A 19,017-nucleotide genomic window follows, 5' to 3' on the forward strand; every position below is an offset into this window, starting at 1 on the left:
GAAGCACGACTCACGCCCGGTACCGACAGCTTTACTTCTGCCAGTATCTCGTCTCCTACCTTCCAAACTTTACAGAAGCTCTCCTGCGAACCTTGCAGAACTAGCACCCCTGAAAGAAAGGATACTGCGGAGACATGGCTTAGCCACAGCCTGGGGGATGTTTCCAGAACGAGATTTTCACTCTGCAGCGGAGTGTGCGCTGATATGAAACTTCCTGGCAGATTAAAACTGTGTGCCCGACCGAGACTCGAACTCGGGACCTTTGCCTTTCACGGGCAAGTGCTCTACAGACTCAGCTACCGAAGCACGACTCACGCCCGGTACCGACAGCTTTACTTCTGCCAGTACCTCGTCTCCTACCTTCCAAACTTTACAGAAGCTCTCCTGCGAACCTTGCAGAACTAGCACCCCTGAAAGAAAGGATACTGCGGAGACATGGCTTAGCCACAGCCTGGGGGATGTTTCCAGAACGAGATTTTCACTCTGCAGCGGAGTGTGCGCTGATATGAAACTTCCTGGCAGATTAAAACTGTGTGCCCGACCGAGACTCGAACTCGGGACCTTTGCCTTTCACGGGCAAGTGCTCTACCAACTCAGCTACCGAAGCACGACTCACGCCCGGTACCGACAGCTTTACTTCTGCCAGTACCTCGTCTCCTACCTTCCAAACTTTACAGAAGCTCTCCTGCGAACCTTGCAGAACTAGCACCCCTGAAAGAAAGGATACTGCGGAGACATGGCTTAGCCACAGCCTGGGGGATGTTTCCAGAACGAGATTTTCACTCTGCAGCGGAGTGTGCGCTGATATGAAACTTCCTGGCAGATTAAAACTGTGTGCCCGACCGAGACTCGAACTCGGGACCTTTGCCTTTCACGGGCAAGTGCTCTACCAACTCAGCTACCGAAGCACGACTCACGCCCGGTACCGACAGCTTTACTTCTGCCAGTACCTCGTCTCCTACCTTCCAAACTTTACAGAAGCTCTCCTGCGAACCTTGCAGAACTAGCACCCCTGAAAGAAAGGATACTGCGGAGACACGGCTTAGCCACAGCCTGGGGGATGTTTCCAGAACGATATTTTCACTCTGCAGCGGAGTGTGCGCTGATATGAAACTTCCTGGCAGATTAAAACTGTGTGCCCGACCGAGACTCGAACTCGGGACCTTTGCCTTTCACGGGCAAGTGCTCTACCAACTCAGCTACCGAAGCACGACTCACGCCCGGTACCGACAGCTTTACTTCTGCCAGTACCTCGTCTCCTACCTTCCAAACTTTACAGAAGCTCTCCTGCGAACCTTGCAGAACTAGCACCCCTGAAAGAAAGGATACTGCGGAGACATGGCTTAGCCACAGCCTGGGGGATGTTTCCAGAACGAGATTTTCACTCTGCAGCGGAGTGTGCGCTGATATGAAACTTCCTGGCAGATTAAAACTGTGTGCCCGACCGAGACTCGAACTCGGGACCTTTGCCTTTCACGGGCAAGTGCTCTACCAACTCAGCTACCGAAGCACGACTCACGCCCGGTACCGACAGCTTTACTTCTGCCAGTACCTCGTCTCCTACCTTCCAAACTTTACAGAAGCTCTCCTGCGAACCTTGCAGAACTAGCACCCCTGAAAGAAAGGATACTGCGGAGACATGGCTTAGCCACAGCCTGGGGGATGTTTCCAGAACGAGATTTTCACTCTGCAGCGGAGTGTGCGCTGATATGAAACTTCCTGGCAGATTAAAACTGTGTGCCCGACCGAGACTCGAACTCGGGACCTTTGCCTTTCACGGGCAAGTGCTCTACCAACTCAGCTACCGAAGCACGACTCACGCCCGGTACCGACAGCTTTACTTCTGCCAGTACCTCGTCTCCTACCTTCCAAACTTTACAGAAGCTCTCCTGCGAACCTTGCAGAACTAGCACCCCTGAAAGAAAGGATACTGCGGAGACACGGCTTAGCCACAGCCTGGGGGATGTTTCCAGAACGAGATTTTCACTCTGCAGCGGAGTGTGCGCTGATATGAAACTTCCTGGCAGATTAAAACTGTGTGCCCGACCGAGACTCGAACTCGGGACCTTTGCCTTTCACGGGCAAGTGCTCTACCAACTCAGCTACCGAAGCACGACTCACGCCCGGTACCGACACCTTTACTTCTGCCAGTATCTCGTCTCCTACCTTCCAAACTTTACAGAAGCTCTCCTGCGAACCTTGCAGAACTAGCACCCCTGAAAGAAAGGATACTGCGGAGACATGGCTTAGCCACAGCCTGGGGGATGTTTCCAGAACGAGATTTTCACTCTGCAGCGGAGTGTGCGCTGATATGAAACTTCCTGGCAGATTAAAACTGTGTGCCCGACCGAGACTCGAACTCGGGACCTTTGCCTTTCACGGGCAAGTGCTCTACCAACTCAGCTACCGAAGCACGACTCACGCCCGGTACCGACAGCTTTACTTCTGCCAGTACCTCGTCTCCTACCTTCCAAACTTTACAGAAGCTCTCCTGCGAACCTTGCAGAACTAGCACCCCTGAAAGAAAGGATACTGCGGAGACATGGCTTAGCCACAGCCTGGGGGATGTTTCCAGAACGAGATTTTCACTCTGCAGCGGAGTGTGCGCTGATATGAAACTTCCTGGCAGATTAAAACTGTGTGCCCGACCGAGACTCGAACTCGGGACCTTTGCCTTTCACGGGCAAGTGCTCTACCAACTCAGCTACCGAAGCACGACTCACGCCCGGTACCGACAGCTTTACTTCTGCCAGTACCTCGTCTCCTACCTTCCAAACTTTACAGAAGCTCTCCTGCGAACCTTGCAGAACTAGCACCCCTGAAAGAAAGGATACTGCGGAGACATGGCTTAGCCACAGCCTGGGGGATGTTTCCAGAACGAGATTTTCACTCTGCAGCGGAGTGTGCGCTGATATGAAACTTCCTGGCAGATTAAAACTGTGTGCCCGACCGAGACTCGAACTCGGGACCTTTGCCTTTCACGGGCAAGTGCTCTACCAACTCAGCTACCGAAGCACGACTCACGCCCGGTACCGACAGCTTTACTTCTGCCAGTACCTCGTCTCCTACCTTCCAAACTTTACAGAAGCTCTCCTGCGAACCTTGCAGAACTAGCACCCCTGAAAGAAAGGATACTGCGGAGACATGGCTTAGCCACAGCCTGGGGGATGTTTCCAGAACGAGATTTTCACTCTGCAGCGGAGTGTGCGCTGATATGAAACTTCCTGGCAGATTAAAACTGTGTGCCCGACCGAGACTCGAACTCGGGACCTTTGCCTTTCACGGGCAAGTGCTCTACAGACTCAGCTACCGAAGCACGACTCACGCCCGGTACCGACAGCTTTACTTCTGCCAGTACCTCGTCTCCTACCTTCCAAACTTTACAGAAGCTCTCCTGCGAACCTTGCAGAACTAGCACCCCTGAAAGAAAGGATACTGCGGAGACATGGCTTAGCCACAGCCTGGGGGATGTTTCCAGAACGAGATTTTCACTCTGCAGCGGAGTGTGCGCTGATATGAAACTTCCTGGCAGATTAAAACTGTGTGCCCGACCGAGACTCGAACTCGGGACCTTTGCCTTTCACGGGCAAGTGCTCTACCAACTCAGCTACCGAAGCACGACTCACGCCCGGTACCGACAGCTTTACTTCTGCCAGTACCTCGTCTCCTACCTTCAAAACTTTACAGAAGCTCTCCTGCGAACCTTGCAGAACTAGCACCCCTGAAAGAAAGGATACTGCGGAGACATGGCTTAGCCACAGCCTGGGGGATGTTTCCAGAACGAGATTTTCACTCTGCAGCGGAGTGTGCGCTGATATGAAACTTCCTGGCAGATTAAAACTGTGTGCCCGACCGAGACTCGAACTCGGGACCTTTGCCTTTCACGGGCAAGTGCTCTACAGACTCAGCTACCGAAGCACGACTCACGCCCGGTACCGACAGCTTTACTTCTGCCAGTACCTCGTCTCCTACCTTCCAAACTTTACAGAAGCTCTCCTGCGAACCTTGCAGAACTAGCACCCCTGAAAGAAAGGATACTGCGGAGACATGGCTTAGCCACAGCCTGGGGGATGTTTCCAGAACGAGATTTTCACTCTGCAGCGGAGTGTGCGCTGATATGAAACTTCCTGGCAGATTAAAACTGTGTGCCCGACCGAGACTCGAACTCGGGACCTTTGCCTTTCACGGGCAAGTGCTCTACCAACTCAGCTACCGAAGCACGACTCACGCCCGGTACCGACAGCTTTACTTCTGCCAGTACCTCGTCTCCTACCTTCAAAACTTTACAGAAGCTCTCCTGCGAACCTTGCAGAACTAGCACCCCTGAAAGAAAGGATACTGCGGAGACATGGCTTAGCCACAGCCTGGGGGATGTTTCCAGAACGAGATTTTCACTCTGCAGCGGAGTGTGCGCTGATATGAAACTTCCTGGCAGATTAAAACTGTGTGCCCGACCGAGACTCGAACTCGGGACCTTTGCCTTTCACGGGCAAGTGCTCTACCAACTCAGCTACCGAAGCACGACTCACGCCCGGTACCGACAGCTTTACTTCTGCCAGTACCTCGTCTCCTACCTTCCAAACTTTACAGAAGCTCTCCTGCGAACCTTGCAGAACTAGCACCCCTGAAAGAAAGGATACTGCGGAGACATGGCTTAGCCACAGCCTGGGGGATGTTTCCAGAACGAGATTTTCACTCTGCAGCGGAGTGTGCGCTGATATGAAACTTCCTGGCAGATTAAAACTGTGTGCCCGACCGAGACTCGAACTCGGGACCTTTGCCTTTCACGGGCAAGTGCTCTACCAACTCAGCTACCGAAGCACGACTCACGCCCGGTACCGACAGCTTTACTTCTGCCAGTACCTCGTCTCCTACCTTCCAAACTTTACAGAAGCTCTCCTGCGAACCTTGCAGAACTAGCACCCCTGAAAGAAAGGATACTGCGGAGACATGGCTTAGCCACAGCCTGGGGGATGTTTCCAGAACGAGATTTTCACTCTGCAGCGGAGTGTGCGCTGATATGAAACTTCCTGGCAGATTAAAACTGTGTGCCCGACCGAGACTCGAACTCGGGACCTTTGCCTTTAGCGGGCAAGTGCTCTACCAACTCAGCTACCGAAGCACGACTCACGCCCGGTACCGACAGCTTTACATCTGCCAGTATCTCGTCTCCTACCTTCCAAACTTTACAGAAGCTCTCCTGCGAACCTTGCAGAACTAGCACCCCTGAAAGAAAGGATACTGCGGAGACATGGCTTAGCCACAGCCTGGGGGATGTTTCCAGAACGAGATTTTCACTCTGCAGCGGAGTGTGCGCTGATATGAAACTTCCTGGCAGATTAAAACTGTGTGCCCGACCGAGACTCGAACTCGGGACCTTTGCCTTTCACGGGCAAGTGCTCTACCAACTCAGCTACCGAAGCACGACTCACGCCCGGTACCGACAGCTTTACTTCTGCCAGTACCTCGTCTCCTACCTTCCAAACTTTACAGAAGCTCTCCTGCGAACCTTGCAGAACTAGCACCCCTGAAAGAAAGGATACTGCGGAGACATGGCTTAGCCACAGCCTGGGGGATGTTTCCAGAACGAGATTTTCACTCTGCAGCGGAGTGTGCGCTGATATGAAACTTCCTGGCAGATTAAAACTGTGTGCCCGACCGAGACTCGAACTCGGGACCTTTGCCTTTCACGGGCAAGTGCTCTACCAACCCAGCTACCGAAGCACGACTCACGCCCGGTACCGACACCTTTACTTCTGCCAGTATCTCGTCTCCTACCTTCCAAACTTTACAGAAGCTCTCCTGCGAACCTTGCAGAACTAGCACCCCTGAAAGAAAGGATACTGCGGAGACATGGCTTAGCCACAGCCTGGGGGATGTTTCCAGAACGAGATTTTCACTCTGCAGCGGAGTGTGCGCTGATATGAAACTTCCTGGCAGATTAAAACTGTGTGCCCGACCGAGACTCGAACTCGGGACCTTTGCCTTTCACGGGCAAGTGCTCTACAGACTCAGCTACCGAAGCACGACTCACGCCCGGTACCGACAGCTTTACTTCTGCCAGTACCTCGTCTCCTACCTTCAAAACTTTACAGAAGCTCTCCTGCGAACCTTGCAGAACTAGCACCCCTGAAAGAAAGGATACTGCGGAGACATGGCTTAGCCACAGCCTGGGGGATGTTTCCAGAACGAGATTTTCACTCTGCAGCGGAGTGTGCGCTGATATGAAACTTCCTGGCAGATTAAAACTGTGTGCCCGACCGAGACTCGAACTCGGGACCTTTGCCTTTCACGGGCAAGTGCTCTACAGACTCAGCTACCGAAGCACGACTCACGCCCGGTACCGACAGCTTTACTTCTGCCAGTACCTCGTCTCCTACCTTCCAAACTTTACAGAAGCTCTCCTGCGAACCTTGCAGAACTAGCACCCCTGAAAGAAAGGATATTGCGGAGACATGGCTTAGCCACAGCCTGGGGGATGTTTCCAGAACGAGATTTTCACTCTGCAGCGGAGTGTGCGCTGATATGAAACTTCCTGGCAGATTAAAACTGTGTGCCCGACCGAGACTCGAACTCGGGACCTTTGCCTTTCACGGGCAAGTGCTCTACCAACTCAGCTACCGAAGCACGACTCACGCCCGGTACCGACAGCTTTACTTCTGCCAGTACCTCGTCTCCTACCTTCAAAACTTTACAGAAGCTCTCCTGCGAACCTTGCAGAACTAGCACCCCTGAAAGAAAGGATACTGCGGAGACATGGCTTAGCCACAGCCTGGGGGATGTTTCCAGAACGAGATTTTCACTCTGCAGCGGAGTGTGCGCTGATATGAAACTTCCTGGCAGATTAAAACTGTGTGCCCGACCGAGACTCGAACTCGGGACCTTTGCCTTTCACGGGCAAGTGCTCTACCAACTCAGCTACCGAAGCACGACTCACGCCCGGTACCGACAGCTTTACTTCTGCCAGTACCTCGTCTCCTACCTTCCAAACTTTACAGAAGCTCTCCTGCGAACCTTGCAGAACTAGCACCCCTGAAAGAAAGGATACTGCGGAGACATGGCTTAGCCACAGCCTGGGGGATGTTTCCAGAACGAGATTTTCACTCTGCAGCGGAGTGTGCGCTGATATGAAACTTCCTGGCAGATTAAAACTGTGTGCCCGACCGAGACTCGAACTCGGGACCTTTGCCTTTCACGGGCAAGTGCTCTACCAACTCAGCTACCGAAGCACGACTCACGCCCGGTACCGACAGCTTTACTTCTGACAGTACCTCGTCTCCTACCTTCCAAACTTTACAGAAGCTCTCCTGCGAACCTTGCAGAACTAGCACCCCTGAAAGAAAGGATACTGCGGAGACATGGCTTAGCCACAGCCTGGGGGATGTTTCCAGAACGAGATTTTCACTCTGCAGCGGAGTGTGCGCTGATATGAAACTTCCTGGCAGATTAAAACTGTGTGCCCGACCGAGACTCGAACTCGGGACCTTTGCCTTTAGCGGGCAAGTGCTCTACCAACTCAGCTACCGAAGCACGACTCACGCCCCGTACCGACAGCTTTACATCTGCCAGTATCTCGTCTCCTACCTTCCAAACTTTACAGAAGCTCTCCTGCGAACCTTGCAGAACTAGCACCCCTGAAAGAAAGGATACTGCGGAGACATGGCTTAGCCACAGCCTGGGGGATGTTTCCAGAACGAGATTTTCACTCTGCAGCGGAGTGTGCGCTGATATGAAACTTCCTGGCAGATTAAAACTGTGTGCCCGACCGAGACTCGAACTCGGGACCTTTGCCTTTCACGGGCAAGTGCTCTACCAACTCAGCTACCGAAGCACGACTCACGCCCGGTACCGACAGCTTTACTTCTGCCAGTACCTCGTCTCCTACCTTCCAAACTTTACAGAAGCTCTCCTGCGAACCTTGCAGAACTAGCACCCCTGAAAGAAAGGATACTGCGGAGACATGGCTTAGCCACAGCCTGGGGGATGTTTCCAGAACGAGATTTTCACTCTGCAGCGGAGTGTGCGCTGATATGAAACTTCCTGGCAGATTAAAACTGTGTGCCCGACCGAGACTCGAACTCGGGACCTTTGCCTTTCACGGGCAAGTGCTCTACCAACCCAGCTACCGAAGCACGACTCACGCCCGGTACCGACACCTTTACTTCTGCCAGTATCTCGTCTCCTACCTTCCAAACTTTACAGAAGCTCTCCTGCGAACCTTGCAGAACTAGCACCCCTGAAAGAAAGGATACTGCGGAGACATGGCTTAGCCACAGCCTGGGGGATGTTTCCAGAACGAGATTTTCACTCTGCAGCGGAGTGTGCGCTGATATGAAACTTCCTGGCAGATTAAAACTGTGTGCCCGACCGAGACTCGAACTCGGGACCTTTGCCTTTCACGGGCAAGTGCTCTACAGACTCAGCTACCGAAGCACGACTCACGCCCGGTACCGACAGCTTTACTTCTGCCAGTACCTCGTCTCCTACCTTCCAAACTTTACAGAAGCTCTCCTGCGAACCTTGCAGAACTAGCACCCCTGAAAGAAAGGATACTGCGGAGACATGGCTTAGCCACAGCCTGGGGGATGTTTCCAGAACGAGATTTTCACTCTGCAGCGGAGTGTGCGCTGATATGAAACTTCCTGGCAGATTAAAACTGTGTGCCCGACCGAGACTCGAACTCGGGACCTTTGCCTTTCACGGGCAAGTGCTCTACCAACTCAGCTACCGAAGCACGACTCACGCCCGGTACCGACAGCTTTACTTCTGCCAGTACCTCGTCTCCTACCTTCAAAACTTTACAGAAGCTCTCCTGCGAACCTTGCAGAACTAGCACCCCTGAAAGAAAGGATACTGCGGAGACATGGCTTAGCCACAGCCTGGGGGATGTTTCCAGAACGAGATTTTCACTCTGCAGCGGAGTGTGCGCTGATATGAAACTTCCTGGCAGATTAAAACTGTGTGCCCGACCGAGACTCGAACTCGGGACCTTTGCCTTTCACGGGCAAGTGCTCTACCAACTCAGCTACCGAAGCACGACTCACGCCCGGTACCGACAGCTTTACTTCTGCCAGTACCTCGTCTCCTACCTTCCAAACTTTACAGAAGCTCTCCTGCGAACCTTGCAGAACTAGCACCCCTGAAAGAAAGGATACTGCGGAGACATGGCTTAGCCACAGCCTGGGGGATGTTTCCAGAACGAGATTTTCACTCTGCAGCGGAGTGTGCGCTGATATGAAACTTCCTGGCAGATTAAAACTGTGTGCCCGACCGAGACTCGAACTCGGGACCTTTGCCTTTAGCGGGCAAGTGCTCTACCAACTCAGCTACCGAAGCACGACTCACGCCCGGTACCGACAGCTTTACATCTGCCAGTATCTCGTCTCCTACCTTCCAAACTTTACAGAAGCTCTCCTGCGAACCTTGCAGAACTAGCACCCCTGAAAGAAAGGATACTGCGGAGACATGGCTTAGCCACAGCCTGGGGGATGTTTCCAGAACGAGATTTTCACTCTGCAGCGGAGTGTGCGCTGATATGAAACTTCCTGGCAGATTAAAACTGTGTGCCCGACCGAGACTCGAACTCGGGACCTTTGCCTTTCACGGGCAAGTGCTCTACCAACTCAGCTACCGAAGCACGACTCACGCCCGGTACCGACAGCTTTACTTCTGCCAGTACCTCGTCTCCTACCTTCCAAACTTTACAGAAGCTCTCCTGCGAACCTTGCAGAACTAGCACCCCTGAAAGAAAGGATACTGCGGAGACATGGCTTAGCCACAGCCTGGGGGATGTTTCCAGAACGAGATTTTCACTCTGCAGCGGAGTGTGCGCTGATATGAAACTTCCTGGCAGATTAAAACTGTGTGCCCGACCGAGACTCGAACTCGGGACCTTTGCCTTTCACGGGCAAGTGCTCTACCAACTCAGCTACCGAAGCACGACTCACGCCCGGTACCGACAGCTTTACTTCTGCCAGTACCTCGTCTCCTACCTTCCAAACTTTACAGAAGCTCTCCTGCGAACCTTGCAGAACTAGCACCCCTGAAAGAAAGGATACTGCGGAGACATGGCTTAGCCACAGCCTGGGGGATGTTTCCAGAACGAGATTTTCACTCTGCAGCGGAGTGTGCGCTGATATGAAACTTCCTGGCAGATTAAAACTGTGTGCCCGACCGAGACTCGAACTCGGGACCTTTGCCTTTCACGGGCAAGTGCTCTACCAACTCAGCTACCGAAGCACGACTCACGCCCGGTACCGACAGCTTTACTTCTGCCAGTATCTCGTCTCCTACCTTCCAAACTTTACAGAAGCTCTCCTGCGAACCTTGCAGAACTAGCACCCCTGAAAGAAAGGATACTGCGGAGACATGGCTTAGCCACAGCCTGGGGGATGTTTCCAGAACGAGATTTTCACTCTGCAGCGGAGTGTGCGCTGATATGAAACTTCCTGACAGATTAAAACTGTGTGCCCGACCGAGACTCGAACTCGGGACCTTTGCCTTTCACGGGCAAGTGCTCTACCAACTCAGCTACCGAAGCACGACTCACGCCCGGTACCGACAGCTTTACTTCTGCCAGTACCTCGTCTCCTACCTTCCAAACTTTACAGAAGCTCTCCTGCGAACCTTGCAGAACTAGCACCCCTGAAAGAAAGGATACTGCGGAGACATGGCTTAGCCACAGCCTGGGGGATGTTTCCAGAACGAGATTTTCACTCTGCAGCGGAGTGTGCGCTGATATGAAACTTCCTGGCAGATTAAAACTGTGTGCCCGACCGAGACTCGAACTCGGGACCTTTGCCTTTCACGGGCAAGTGCTCTACCAACTCAGCTACCGAAGCACGACTCACGCCCGGTACCGACAGCTTTACTTCTGCCAGTACCTCGTCTCCTACCTTCCAAACTTTACAGAAGCTCTCCTGCGAACCTTGCAGAACTAGCACCCCTGAAAGAAAGGATACTGCGGAGACATGGCTTAGCCACAGCCTGGGGGATGTTTCCAGAACGAGATTTTCACTCTGCAGCGGAGTGTGTGCTGATATGAAACTTCCTGGCAGATTAAAACTGTGTGCCCGACCGAGACTCGAACTCGGGACCTTTGCCTTTAGCGGGCAAGTGCTCTACCAACTCAGCTACCGAAGCACGACTCACGCCCGGTACCGACAGCTTTACATCTGCCAGTATCTCGTCTCCTACCTTCCAAACTTTACAGAAGCTCTCCTGCGAACCTTGCAGAACTAGCACCCCTGAAAGAAAGGATACTGCGGACATGGCTTAGCCACAGCCTGGGGGATGTTTCCAGAACGAGATTTTCACTCTGCAGCGGAGTGTGCGCTGATATGAAACTTCCTGGCAGATTAAAACTGTGTGCCCGACCGAGACTCGAACTCGGGACCTTTGCCTTTCACGGGCAAGTGCTCTACCAACTCAGCTACCGAAGCACGACTCACGCCCGGTACCGACAGCTTTACTTCTGCCAGTACCTCGTCTCCTACCTTCCAAACTTTACAGAAGCTCTCCTGCGAACCTTGCAGAACTAGCACCCCTGAAAGAAAGGATACTGCGGAGACATGGCTTAGCCACAGCCTGGGGGATGTTTCCAGAACGAGATTTTCACTCTGCAGCGGAGTGTGCGCTGATATGAAACTTCCTGGCAGATTAAAACTGTGTGCCCGACCGAGACTCGAACTCGGGACCTTTGCCTTTCACGGGCAAGTGCTCTACCAACTCAGCTACCGAAGCACGACTCACGCCCGGTACCGACAGCTTTACTTCTGCCAGTATCTCGTCTCCTACCTTCCAAACTTTACAGAAGCTCTCCTGCGAACCTTGCAGAACTAGCACCCCTGAAAGAAAGGATACTGCGGAGACATGGCTTAGCCACAGCCTGGGGGATGTTTCCAGAACGAGATTTTCACTCTGCAGCGGAGTGTGCGCTGATATGAAACTTCCTGGCAGATTAAAACTGTGTGCCCGACCGAGACTCGAACTCGGGACCTTTGCCTTTCACGGGCAAGTGCTCTACCAACTCAGCTACCGAAGCACGACTCACGCCCGGTACCGACAGCTTTACTTCTGCCAGTACCTCGTCTCCTACCTTCCAAACTTTACAGAAGCTCTCCTGCGAACCTTGCAGAACTAGCACCCCTGAAAGAAAGGATACTGCGGAGACATGGCTTAGCCACAGCCTGGGGGATGTTTCCAGAACGAGATTTTCACTCTGCAGCGGAGTGTGCGCTGATATGAAACTTCCTGGCAGATTAAAACTGTGTGCCCGACCGAGACTCGAACTCGGGACCTTTGCCTTTCACGGGCAAGTGCTCTACCAACTCAGCTACCGAAGCACGACTCACGCCCGGTACCGACAGCTTTACTTCTGCCAGTACCTCGTCTCCTACCTTCCAAACTTTACAGAAGCTCTCCTGCGAACCTTGCAGAACTAGCACCCCTGAAAGAAAGGATATTGCGGAGACATGGCTTAGTCACAGCCTGGGGGATGTTTCCAGTATGAGATTTTCACTCTGCAGCGGAGTGTGCGCTGATATGAAACTTCCTGGCAGATTAAAACTGTCTGCCCGACCGAGACTCGAACTCGGGACCTTTGCCTTTAGCGGGCAAGTGCTCTACCAACTCAGCTACCGAAGCACGACTCACGCCCGGTACCGACAGCTTTACTTCTGCCAGTATCTCGTCTCCTACCTTCCAAACTTTACAGAAGCTCTCCTGCGAACCTTGCAGAACTAGCACCCCTGAAAGAAAGGATACTGCGGAGACATGGCTTAGCCACAGCCTGGGGGATGTTTCCAGAACGAGATTTTCACTCTGCAGCGGAGTGTGCGCTGATATGAAACTTCCCGGCAGATTAAAACTGTGTGCCCGACCGAGACTCGAACTTGGGACCTTTGCCTTTCACGGGCAAGTGCTCTACCAACTCAGCTACCGAAGCACGACTCACGCCCGGTACCGACAGCTTTACTTCTGCCAGTACCTCGTCTCCCACCTTCCAAAGTTTACAGAAGCTCTCCTGCGAACCTTGCAGAACTAGCACCCCTGAAAGAAAGGATATTGCGGAGACATGGCTTAGCCACAGCCTGGGGGATGTTTCCAGTATGAGATTTTCACTCTGCAGCGGAGTGTGCGCTGATATGAAACTTCCTGGCAGATTAAAACTGTGTGCCCGACCGAGACTCGAACTCGGGACCTTTGCCTTTAGCGGGCAAGTGCTCTACCAACTCAGCTACCGAAGCACGACTCACGCCCGGTACCGACAGCTTTACTTCTGCCAGTATCTCGTCTCCTACCTTCCAAACTTTACAGAAGCTCTCCTGCGAACCTTGCAGAACTAGCACCCCTGAAAGAAAGGATACTGCGGAGACATGGCTTAGCCACAGCCTGGGGGATGTTTCCAGTACTAGATTTTCACTCTGCAGCGGAGTGTGCGCTGATATGAAACTTCCTGGCAGATTAAAACTGTGTGCCCGACCGAGACTCGAACTCGGGACCTTTCGCGGGCAAGTGCTCTACCAACTGAGCTACCGAAGCACGACTCACGCCCGGTACCGACAGCTTTTCTTCTGCCAGTATCTCGTCTCCTACCTTCCAAACTTTACAGAAGCTCTCCTGCGAACCTTGCAGAACTAGCACTCCTGAAAGAAAGGATACTGCGGAGACATGGCTTAGCCACAGCCTGGGGGATGTTTCCAGAGCGAGATTTTCACTCTGCAGCGGAGTGTGCGCTGATATGAAACTTCCTGGCAGATTAAAACTGTGTGCCCGACCGAGACTCGAACTCGGGACCTTTGCCTTTCACGGGCAAGTGCTCTACCAACTCAGCTACCGAAGCACGACTCACGCCCGGTACCGACAGCTTTACTTCTGCCAGTACCTCGTCTCCTACCTTCCAAACTTTACAGAAGCTCTCCTGCGAACCTTGCAGAACTAGCACTCCTGAAAGAAAGGATATTGCGGAGACATGGCTTAGCCACAGCCTGGGGGATGTTTCCAGAATGAGATTTTCACTCTGCAGCCGAGTGTGCGCTGATATGTAACTTCCTGGTAGATTAAATCTGTGTGCCCGACCGAGACTCGAACTCGGGACCCTTGCCTTTCACGGGCAACTGCTCTCCCAACTCAGCTACCGAAACACGACTGACGCCCGATACTCAGAGCATTACTTCTGCCAGTACCTCGTCTCCTACCTTCCAAACTTTATAGAAGCTCTCCTGCGAACCTTGCAGAACTAGCACCCCTGAAAGAAAGGATATTGCGGAGACATGGCTTAGCCACAGCCTGGGGGATGTTTCCAGTATGAGATTTTCACTCTGCAGCGGAGTGTGCGCTGATATGAAACTTCCTGGCAGATTAAAACTGTGTGCCCGACCGAGACTCGAACTCGGGACCTTTGCCTTTCACGGGCAAGTGCTCTACCAACTCAGCTACCAAAGCACGACTCACGCCCGGTACCGACAGCTTTACTTCTGCCAGTACCTCGTCTCCTACCTTCCAAACTTTACAGAAGCTCTCCTGCGAACCTTGCAGAACTAGCACCCCTGAAAGAAAGGATACTGCGGAGACATGGCTTAGCCACAGCCTGGGGGATGTTTCCAGAACGAAATTTTCACTCTGCAGCGGAGTGTGCGCTGATATGAAACTTCCTGGCAGATTAAAACTGTGTGCCCGACCGAGACTCGAACTCGGGACCTTTGCCTTTCACGGGCAAGTGCTCTACCAACTCAGCTACCGAAGCACGACTCACGCCCGGTACCGACAGCTTTACTTCTGCCAGTACCTCGTCTCCTACCTTCCAAACTTTACAGAAGCTCTCCTGCGAACCTTGCAGAACTAGCACCCCTGAAAGAAAGGATACTGCGGAGACATGGCTTAGCCACAGCCTGGGGGATGTTTCCAGAACGAGATTTTCACTCTGCAGCGGAGTGTGCGCTGATATGAAACTTCCTGGCAGATTACAACTGTGTGCCCGACCGAGACTCGAACTCGGGACCTTTGCCTTTCACGGGCAAGTGCTCCACCAACTCAGCTACCGAAGCACGACTCACGCCCGGTACCGACAGCTTTACTTCTGCCAGTACCTCGTCTCCTACCTTCCAAACTTTACAGAAGCTCTCCTGCGAACCTTGCAGAACTAGCACCCCTGAAAGAAAGGATATTGCGGAGACATGGCTTAGCCACAGCCTGGGGGATGTTTCCAGTATGAGATTTTCACTCTGCAGCGGAGTGTGCGCTGATATGAAACTTCCTGGCAGATTAAAACTGTGTGCCCGACCGAGACTCGAACTCGGGACCTTTGCCTTTCACGGGCAAGTGCTCTACCAACTCAGCTACCGAAGCACGACTCACGCCCGGTACCGACAGCTTTACTTCTGCCAGTACCTCGTCTCCTACCTTCCAAACTTTACAGAAGCTCTCCTGCGAACCTTGCAGAACTAGCACCCCTGAAAGAAAGGATACTGCGGAGACATGGCTTAGCCACAGCCTGGGGGATGTTTCCAGTATGAGATTTTCACTCTGCAGCGGAGTGTGCGCTGATATGAAACTTCCTGGCAGATTAAAACTGTGTGCCCGACCGAGACTCGAACTCGGGACCTTTGCCTTTCACGGGCAAGTGCTCTACCAACTCAGCTACCGAAGCACGACTCACGCCCGGTACCGACAGCTTTACTTCTGCCAGTACCTCGTCTCCTACCTTCCAAACTTTACAGAAGCTCTCCTGCGAACCTTGCAGAACTAGCACCCCTGAAACAAAGGATACTGCGGAGACATGGCTTAGCCACAGCCTGGGGAATGTTTCCAGTATGAGATTTTCACTCTGCAGCGGAGTGTGCGCTGATATGAAATTTCCTGGCAGATTAAAACTGTGTGCCCGACCGAGACTCGAACTCGGGACCTTTGCCTTTCACGGGCAAGTGCTCTACCAACTCAGCTACCGAAGCACGACTCACGCCCGGTACCGACAGCTTTACTTCTGCCAGTACCTCGTCTCCTACCTTCCAAACTTTACAGAAGCTCTCCTGCGAACCTTGCAGAACTAGCACCCCTGAAAGAAAGGATACTGCGGAGACATGGCTTAGCCACAGCCTGGGGGATGTTTCCAGAACGAGATTTTCACTCTGCAGCGGAGTGTGCGCTGATATGAAACTTCCTGGCAGATTAAAACTGTGTGCCCGACCGAGACTCGAACTCGGGACCTTTGCCTTTCACGGGCAAGTGCTCTACCAACTCAGCTACCGAAGCACGACTCACGCCCGGTACCGACAGCTTTACTTCTGCCAGTACCTCGTCTCCTACCTTCCAAACTTTACAGAAGCTCTCCTGCGAACCTTGCAGAACTAGCACCCCTGAAAGAAAGGATACTGCGGAGACAGGGCTTAGCCACAGCCTGGGGGATGTTTCCAGAACGAGATTTTCACTCTGCAGCGGAGTGTGCGCTGATATGAAACTTCCTGGCAGATTAAAACTGTGTGCCCGACCGAGACTCGAACTCGGGACCTTTGCCTTTCACGGGCAAGTGCTCTACCAACTCAGCTACCGAAGCACGACTCACGCCCGGTACCGACAGCTTTACTTCTGCCAGTACCTCGTCTCCTACCTTCCAACCTTTACAGAAGCTCTCCTGCGAACCTTGCAGAACTAGCACCCCTGAAAGAAAGGATACTGCGGAGACATGGCTTAGCCACAGCCTGGGGGATGTTTCCAGTATGAGATTTTCACTCTGCAGCGGAGTGTGCGCTGATATGAAACTTCCTGGCAGATTAAAACTGTGTGCCCGACCGAGACTCGAACTCGGGACCTTTGCCTTTCACGGGCAAGTGCTCTACCAACTCAGCTACCGAAGCACGACTCACGCCCGGTACCGACAGCTTTACTTCTGCCAGTACCTCGTCTCCTACCTTCCAAACTTTACAGAAGCTCTCCTGCGAACCTTGCAGAACTAGCACCCCTGAAAGAAAGGATACTGCGGAGACATGGCTTAGCCACAGCCTGGGGGATGTTTCCAGAACGAGATTTTCACTCTGCAGCGGAGTGTGCGCTGATATGAAACTTCCTGGCAGATTAAAACTGTGTGCCCGACCGAGACTCGAACTCGGGACCTTTGCCTTTCACGGGCAAGTGCTCTACCAACTGAGCTACCGAAGCACGACTCACGCCCGGTACCGACAGCTTTACTTCTGCCAGTACCTCGTCTCCTACCTTCCAAACTTTACAGAAGCTCTCCTGCGAACCTTGCAGAACTAGCACCCCTGAAAGAAAGGATATTGCGGAGACATGGCTTAGCCACAGCCTGGGGGATGTTTCCAGTATGAGATTTTCACTCTGCAGCGGAGTGTGCGCTGATATGAAACTTCCTGGCAGATTAAAACTGTGTGCCCGACCGAGACTCGAACTCGGGACCTTTGCCTTTCACGGGCAAGTGCTCTACCAACTCAGCTACCGAAGCACGACTCACGCCCGGTACCGACAGCTTTACTTCTGCCAGTACCTCGTCTCCTACCTTCCAAACTTTACAGAAGCTCTCCTGCGAACCTTGCAGAACTAGCACCCCTGAAAGAAAGGATATTGCGGAGACATGGCTTAGCCACAGCCTGGGGGATGTTTCCAGTATGAGATTTTCACTCTGCAGCGGAGTGTGCGCTGATATGAAACTTCCTGGCAGATTAAAACTGTGTGCCCGACCGAGACTCGAACTCGGGACCTTTGCCTTTCACGGGCAAGTGCTCTACCAACTCAGCTACCGAAGCACGACTCACGCCCGGTACCGACAGCTTTACTTCTGCCAGTACCTCGTCTCCTACCTTCCAAACTTTACAGAAGCTCTCCTGCGAACCTTGCAGAACTAGCACCCCTGAAAGAAAGGATATTGCGGAGACATGGCTTAGCCACAGCCTGGGGGATGTTTCCAGTATGAGATTTTCACTCTGCAGCGGAGTGTGCGCTGATATGAAACTTCCTGGCAGATTAAAACTGTGTGCCCGACCGAGACTCGAACTCGGGACCTTTGCCTTTCACGGGCAAGTGCTCTACCAACTCAGCTACCGAAGCACGACTCACGCCCGGTACCGACAGCTTTACTTCTGCCAGTACCTCGTCTCCTACCTTCCAAACTTTACAGAAGCTCTCCTGCGAACCTTGCAGAACTAGCACCCCTGAAAGAAAGGATATTGCGGAGACATGGCTTAGCCACAGCCTGGGGGATGTTTCCAGTATGAGATTTTCACTCTGCAGCGGAGTGTGCGCTGATATGAAACTTCCTGGCAGATTAAAACTGTGTGCCCGACCGAGACTCGAACTCGGGACCTTTGCCTTTCACGGGCAAGTGCTCTACCAACTCAGCTACCGAAGCACGACTCACGCCCGGTACCGACAGCTTTACTTCTGCCAGTACCTCGTCTCCTACCTTCCAAACTTTACAGAAGCTCTCCTGCGAACCTTGCAGAACTAGCACCCCTGAAAGAAAGGATATTGCGGATACATGGCTTAGCCACAGCCTGGGGGATGTTTCCAGTATGAGATTTTCACTCTGCAGCGGAGTGTGCGCTGATATGAAACTTCCTGGCAGATTAAAACTGTGTGACCGACCGAGACTCGAACTCGGGACCTTTGCCTTTAGCGGGCAAGTGCTCTACCAACTCAGCTACCGAAGCACGACTCACGCCCGGTACCGACAGCTTTACTTCTGCCAGTACCTCGTCTCCTACCTTCCAAACTTTACAGAAGCTCTCCTGCGAACCTTGCAGAACTAGCACCCCTGAAAGAAAGGATATTGCGGAGACATGGCTTAGCCACAGCCTGGGGGATGTTTCCAGTATGAGATTTTCACTCTGCAGCGGAGTGTGCGCTGATATGAAACTTCCTGGCAGATTAAAACTGTGTGCCCGACCGAGACTCGAACTCGGGACCTTTGCCTTTCACGGGCAAGTGCTCTATCAACTCAGCTACCGAAGCACGACTCACGCCCGGTACCGACAGCTTTACTTCTGCCAGTACCTCGTCTCCTACCTT

The 19,017-nt window shown here is 52.9% G+C and overlaps 1 non-coding gene across 1 annotated transcript; it reads right to left on the reverse strand.

The window, feature by feature from the left end:
- Window positions 1-17,080: 17,080 nt before the first annotated feature.
- On the reverse strand, window positions 17,081-17,155 carry Trnas-uga. Its single transcript has one exon. It is a non-coding gene; the product is annotated as a tRNA-Ser (tRNA).
- Window positions 17,156-19,017: the final 1,862 nt, after the last annotated feature.

This window comes from Schistocerca piceifrons, chromosome 11 (assembly GCF_021461385.2).
Source record: "Schistocerca piceifrons isolate TAMUIC-IGC-003096 chromosome 11, iqSchPice1.1, whole genome shotgun sequence".
Classification (NCBI taxonomy): Eukaryota; Metazoa; Arthropoda; class Insecta; order Orthoptera; family Acrididae; genus Schistocerca; species Schistocerca piceifrons.